Consider the following 6884-nt stretch of genomic DNA (forward strand, 5'->3'; position numbering starts at 1 on the left):
TGTGACTGCGGCTGTATCTGCATGTGAAATGCTACCTTACAGCGTCACAGCCGCTGACACGCTGTAAAGGAAAAAGTTGCTCAGCGCTATTGAGTCACGCCACAGGATGACGCACTAGAAGGGCTATTTAACGCGCAAGCAGACTAGATGTATGCAGACACATCTGTAAGTGTGTGTGTGTGTACATATATATTATGTATGCACATACACACACATATATTATACCATTTATGTGTGTGTGTTTGCGCAAAGATAAACAATGAACTTGTCTCCTTTGTGTTTTAACAAATCGGCTAACATCAAAGCTTTTTCTGTGTTTAATATCAGAAAAGATTGTTGTACATGAAAGGAAAACGTCATTCAAGGACAGATATTGCTGTACAGTCATTGTACTAATTGCAGTCTGCGACTGCCGGCTTTCCGAACAATTCAAGACTCCATGTGGTTTGCCTAATGGCACAGTACACCATGAACTTACCTCAAATCACAGAAATGTTGCTACATCCATATAAATATTCATCGGTACAAACAATGCTAATGCATTGAACACTGATATAATTAGACACTTACAATTGCAGGCAGGATATACCAGATTTGAATACTTCTGCTTCAATCGTTTTGTAATAAAATGTAATTTTATATACACACATTATGTAAATAATGCAATCACAGCAGCTAGCTACAAATATATAATTATAGCTCATAAGTACCGTAAGCGTTTTCCTGAGTTTACCTTCTACCCTTGATTATACTGATTACTGGTATAGGAGGGCATGAATCAATGCATAGCTTGGGCATATTTATGGGCAAAAGTGTAACAGTTAACCAATTCATATAAAAAGGCAGTGTAAATGTAAAGATGGAAGTAGCTATTCACAGCATTAAATTACTATATTGGGGGGCAAATCTAATGGAAACTGGTACACAAGTAACTATAAAAAAATCAGAAGTAACCCATAGCAACAAATCACACATTTTGCTTTCAGTTTAACTACTGATAAAAAGAACTAATCTGATCGGTTGATATGTATTAATGCAGCTTTTACCAGCTGTTACCAGTGCACCATCTCGTATGGTCATATTATTTTCACTGTTGTAGATATATATTATAGGAATGTCATAACAATGGGGGTATTCAATTGAACACGCTATTGAATAGCGACGGGAGGGACTCCCAAAGCTGTTCAATACACTGCGCTGTGTGGTCGGAGAATTGCCGGTTATCGCGCCTTAACAAGAGTGTTAAGGCGCGTACACCGGCATTCTCTGACCAAAGTGCCGGGCGCGCGGCTGTTAGCGCAGTGCTATGCAGAAAAACTGTTGTGCGCCCAGCACTTTGGTCGAATTTCTCCTCTCATCCCCAGAGGGGTGCGAGAAGAAATCCTTAGCACGACCAAACAGCTCAGTGTATTGAATAGCTTCGGGAGTCCCTCCCATCGCTATTCAATAGGGCGTTCAATTGAATTCCCCCCAATGAAATAATTTTCTTAGTCTGTGCTTTGCTGGCATATAGGATGCCCTATTGTCTCCCCACCCCCCACACTGCAATGACATAACTGTGCAGTAATTGTAACATGCTGTATACAGGGAAACAAACTTGTTGTTGGACCCTGCTGGTGGTAGTCGGCAGATTGAGAGCCCATTAATTGATTGCTTCCTGTGTGCCAAAATAAAAAAATAAATCCTCCACAGCACGAAATTTGCCTATTCTACCCCTTCCAGACATCAGCCTAAAATCCGGCTTTCTGCGTGTGAACGCGCATCATCCCAGACGTAAGTCTGAAAGGTGCAACCCAGGTTGACCGTCACTAGCAGGGTTTTTCCCGGGACTTGCAAGACGACTCTGCTGAAGTGTAAATGGTGCGACCCGGGTCATGCCTACAACAAACTGACTGGCCGGGGACAGTGGCACCTTGGAGTTGAGATCATCTACAAGCATCCACTGAATACCGAAGCACCCGGGTCAGGTGTGAAGGGTGACGACCTGGGAATAACCAGGGTCATCTCTTGAATGTGAAAGGGGTAGCCTGGCTTCAACCAGTGCTCGGTGTCCCGGGTCCGAGCCAGGTTGAAGCCGGGATTTTATGTCTGAAAGTGGTATTAGAAGAAGGATAAATAGGTCAGTCACCTGTACACTGAGCAAATATTTATACAGCATCCATGTGTCGAGCTCAAGCTGCTTTCCGGTCAGCAACATATGCATCTGGTTTATGCCAGGCACGAGTCACAGAATCCACAAGATGCGCTACACCAGCTGGCTCTGTACTCCCATGTAGATTTGTTAATTTTCATTACGACATGAAGTTTCATTGCAGAAGAGGTGGGGTTAGGTATTATATGTTGACACTCATCACCCAATCCCCTCCCCCCCTGCAGCCTAACCTACCCCTAGTGCCTAACACTTCCGACCTGCAGCCTAACCCTAATGTCGACATTCTGTCATTGTCTGCTGCATTTCACATGTCGAATATTGTGTTGTCAACATTATTATTGGAAAAAAAGAGATTGGCAATATCAAATCGCAGAACAAAAGCGAAAAATAATGTGATAAAATGTAATACATTTAGTAAAAGTTGCAGAGGGGCATGCAGAAGCCAATTGCGTTAAAACCCGTCCAAAGATTCTAGACCCCATTAACTTCATCACAATATTATACAAAACAATGGGGTGAGAGTAGTGTGCCAATGAATTATACTCTCCCATTGAGGTAGCCATCAAATTTAAATAGTTTCATTCTTCATTATGTTAATGGACTTGGGGGTCTATTTACCAGTATGCCGCTGCCGCAATACAAGAGAATTTCTATTGCCACTTTTAGAAGCGATTTAAAATCTTTTATTGCTGCAATTTATCACTAAATGTTCATTTGGCTACACAGTGAAACCGGCTGGCAGCAGTAAGCTTGGACTACCAGTAGAAGTTATCATCCAAGAAATAGAAAAAAAAACAAGAAAGAAAACACCTCTCCATTTTGTGGAATGGTCCCATTCTCCACCCACAGATGCCCGGACCTGTCAATCAAACTGCAGCGTCCTGGGCACTGCAACTGGGGTCGCAGTGGCATTGACACCCAGACTAATTGACACCCCTCTGTGAAGTTTTCATCCAAATCCATCCAGTGGAAGTCCCAGAACAATCTCCCCAGGTCAAGGTTCTGCCCATATTCCCTGGGTCAAAGTTCTGTCCAGCGTACACCAACAGGAGGTTCGACCGGGACCTCAGCCCCCCTAGTATGTCTTCTGGGATCCAATGTTACCACCCTGGAAAGTTTTCATCCAAATCCATCCAGTGGAAGGCTCAGAAAAGGCTCCCCGGGTCAAAGTTCTTGCCAGCGTACACCAACAGAAGGTCCCACCGGGACCCTAACCCCTTTAAAACCTGTCCAGGATCCAACTGGACCACCTCGCGTTGGTTTCATCCCAATTGGTGCAGGGGTGACCGAATGCATAACCAGACAGACAAACCAACCAATGAAATGTATATATATATATAATGAGCATTGCTCTGCTTCCTTTGCCACCAGGTATTAAGTTGAGAGAGTTGGCCAGCTTAACAAATCATTGCAATGTTTTGAAACAAACATTCCTTGAATTTAAATGAAATGCAGTTTGGAGTGTAATTAGGTGAATGCAGAGCATATGTTTTTTTATTTTTTATTTACATGATGCTGTCACATACCTTTTTCCCCTCTATCGCCACGCTATATCCATCCTGAGATGGCAATAACCACTCGTCATAAACAGATTTCCCATACTTCGCATGAGGAAGCAATCAATCTCTGGAGGCATGCTAAATTGGGAGAAACTGTATTTCCGGTGAAAACGTATGGATTCTGGGCTATCCTCCCTATTTTAAATAGACCTCTAAATTGTTTACCCATATAAACACATTTATATGATGGAGTACTAATATTTCTAACCTATTTCTAAATGACCTGGGCTCCTCTTGTGCCTCTCGGTTCTAGTGCTTCTTTAATTGTTTGAGTTCTACACACAGTCCTGCAACATGTTGATTGAAGACTGAATCTTTGCCATCAGACAGCTGCACAATCTGGGATTCATAATATTTTTGGAAAAGCCTATTCAGAATCCCATAGTTTGACATAGTTCTGATTAAACTGAAATACCTACTTTCTGCTGCTGTCAAGTGTCCTGGAAAATTAGATGAGTCCCAGAAAGCCCTGCCCACAGCCTTTGTTATATTTAAGGAATCTAAGAAATATTTTCTATTTAAAAAAAAAAAAACTTGTCCGTTTCCCTCGCTTGATGCTACATAGCAAAACAAATTTGGCAAGAAATGGAAACCAGCTGGGGTTTTGTCTGCTTATGGATATAGACGATCTTTGTTCCTTTGCAAACACCAGCAAGTACAAAATACATGATAGAATTGTAACACAGTAAATGGGGTTCCAAGTGGTTAACATTGAATGATATTTTAGGAAGGTCTTGAAGTAGGAGGAGACTTATTTTTCAGTTTAAGTGATGATTCTTTAAATAAGTATTATGCACCAACGTAGTTCTATAGTCTAATCCAGTGGTTCCCACACCTGGTCCTCAAGGCAGTCCAGGTTTTAAGGATGTCCATACTTAAGCACAGGTGACTTAATTAGTACCTCAGTCAATTTTATTATACCATCTGTGGACAAGCATGGATATCCTTAAAACATGGACTGTTATGGTGCCTTGAGGGGCCGAGTTTGGGAAACCCTCATCTAATCGTTTGCTGATTAGATGCTGCAAGGATGATGCTGGTCAAGTGAACCCTACATCACAACCTTCTTAATTTGGGAATCAAGTGACTTTAAGCCATTTTGCTGCAATGAATTTATATTGCCCAGCCTAATAACTTTAGGTTATGGACTACAAGTCTCAGCATTTAACTTATAAGCAATGTTAAATAGCATATCACTGCATAGTATAGTAGCCTGATGTTTTTTGGTTTTGTTTTTTGTTTCTTTGTTAGTTAGCTCAGTGGTTCCCAAACTGTGCGCCGCGGCACCCTGGGGTGCCTCAGGTTGGTGGTCCTGCACCAAATCAAATTCTTTATGGTCAATGTAATTTAAATATGCGCACAAAAAGAAGCCCAAACCTGTCTACCACTATATAACCAAACCTAAGGATGACAGGTAAGCACAATTTACTTCACTGTATTACTTTACTACATTTTGTTTTATTAAACTTGAACAAGCTGCTTCCCCAGACAATGCCTCCCTTACTTCTGCTCTTGACTCTGTTGCTTAGGTGATCATTACTCATCCACGCAAATCCACACTTCAACCCTGGCATTCCAAATGCACCAGATACCTGCAAAAATGTTCACGAACCGCCGAGCGACAGTGGAGAGGATCACGCTCTCAGGCTGATTTTCTCCATTTCAAATTTCTGCTGTCATCCTACAGTGCTGCCCTTTCCCTCTCTAAACAGTCATATTTCAAGAATCTCAAATCCCCAGCGTCTCTTCCACCTTCAACTCCCTCCTCTGTCCACCCCCTCCTCGTCTCCCCTCCTTGCTCTCTGCCACTGACTTTGCTAACTATTTTACATCTAAAATTTATTCCATCATCAGGACATCATATCCAACCAGTCCCCCAGCTCTTCACCCCCTCCTTTCCCGGATCACCCCTCCCCATCCACTTTACCAACTCTGACATCCTTCTCCCCTTTATCTGGAGAGGAAGCAATGGCCCTCATCCAGTTCCCCCCCCCTTCCACCTCCCCCCTTGACCCTATACCCTCCCGCTGCCTCTCTCCTTCTGCCTGCTCCCATCTTACCCACTTCCTTAATCTCTTCCTCTCTTCTGGCATGGTCCTTTCTGCATTCAAGCATGCCCTTGTCTCCCCCATTCTTAAAAAAACCTACCCTTGATCCTAACATTCACTCTAACTACCGTCCCATCTCTCTCCTCCCTTTTGCCTCCAAACTCAGTGTATTGTTTACAACCGCCTCACCACATTTCTTTCCTCTCACTCCCTCCTTGACCCTTTTCAGTCTGGCTTCCGTTCTCTACACACCACTGAAACTGCCTTCACGAAAGTCAGCAATAACCTCCTTGCTACCAAATCCAAGGTCCACTACTCCCTACTCATTCTCCTTGACCTCTCTGCTGCTTTTGACACTGTGGACCGCCCTCTCCTGCTGCATATTCTTCACTCCCTATGTCTACGTGACACTACTCTCTCCTGGCTGTCCTACCTCTGACTGTTTTTTCTGTTTCCTCTCACGACGACTCCTCACCCCCCACAGCCTCTTACAGTAGGTGTTTCCCAAGGTTCTGTTCTTGGACCTCTCCTATTCTCTCTATAGGTCCTCTCTAGGTAAACTCATCCGCTCTTTTGACCTTCATTATCATCTCTATGCGGATAATACTCAGATCTACCTTTCCTCACATGATCTTTCCCCCTCTCTACTGACTCGTATCTCCAACTGTCTCTCTTAATATGTCTAAGACTGAGCTGATCATCTTCACACCCTCCCACATAACCTCATTTGCCACTATTTCTTTATCAATAGATGGCATAACTATCTCATCTAGTCCCAAAGTGCTTTGTCTTGGAGTCATCCTGGACTCTTCCCTTTCGTTCAAACCTCAAATTCAGAACCTCTCACAGTCCTGTCGTTTAATCTCAGGAATATTTCCAAGATCAGACCCTTTCTCACCCAGGATGCCACCAAAGCCCTCATACATTCACTGGTCATCTCCAGATTGGACTACTGTAACCTCCTCCTATCTGGCCTCCCCAATTCCCATCTCTCTCCTCTCCAGCCTGTCCTCAATGCTGCTGCTCGGCTCATTTTCCTCTCCAAACGCTCTACATCTGCTCCCCCTCTCCTATAAGCCCTCCACTGGCTCCTCCTTCCCTTCCGGAATCCAATTCAAGGTTCTC

The sequence above is a fragment of the Taudactylus pleione genome, unplaced genomic scaffold, assembly GCF_031769625.1.
Source record: "Taudactylus pleione unplaced genomic scaffold, aTauple2 ptg000206l, whole genome shotgun sequence".
NCBI lineage: Eukaryota > Metazoa > Chordata > Amphibia > Anura > Myobatrachidae > Taudactylus > Taudactylus pleione.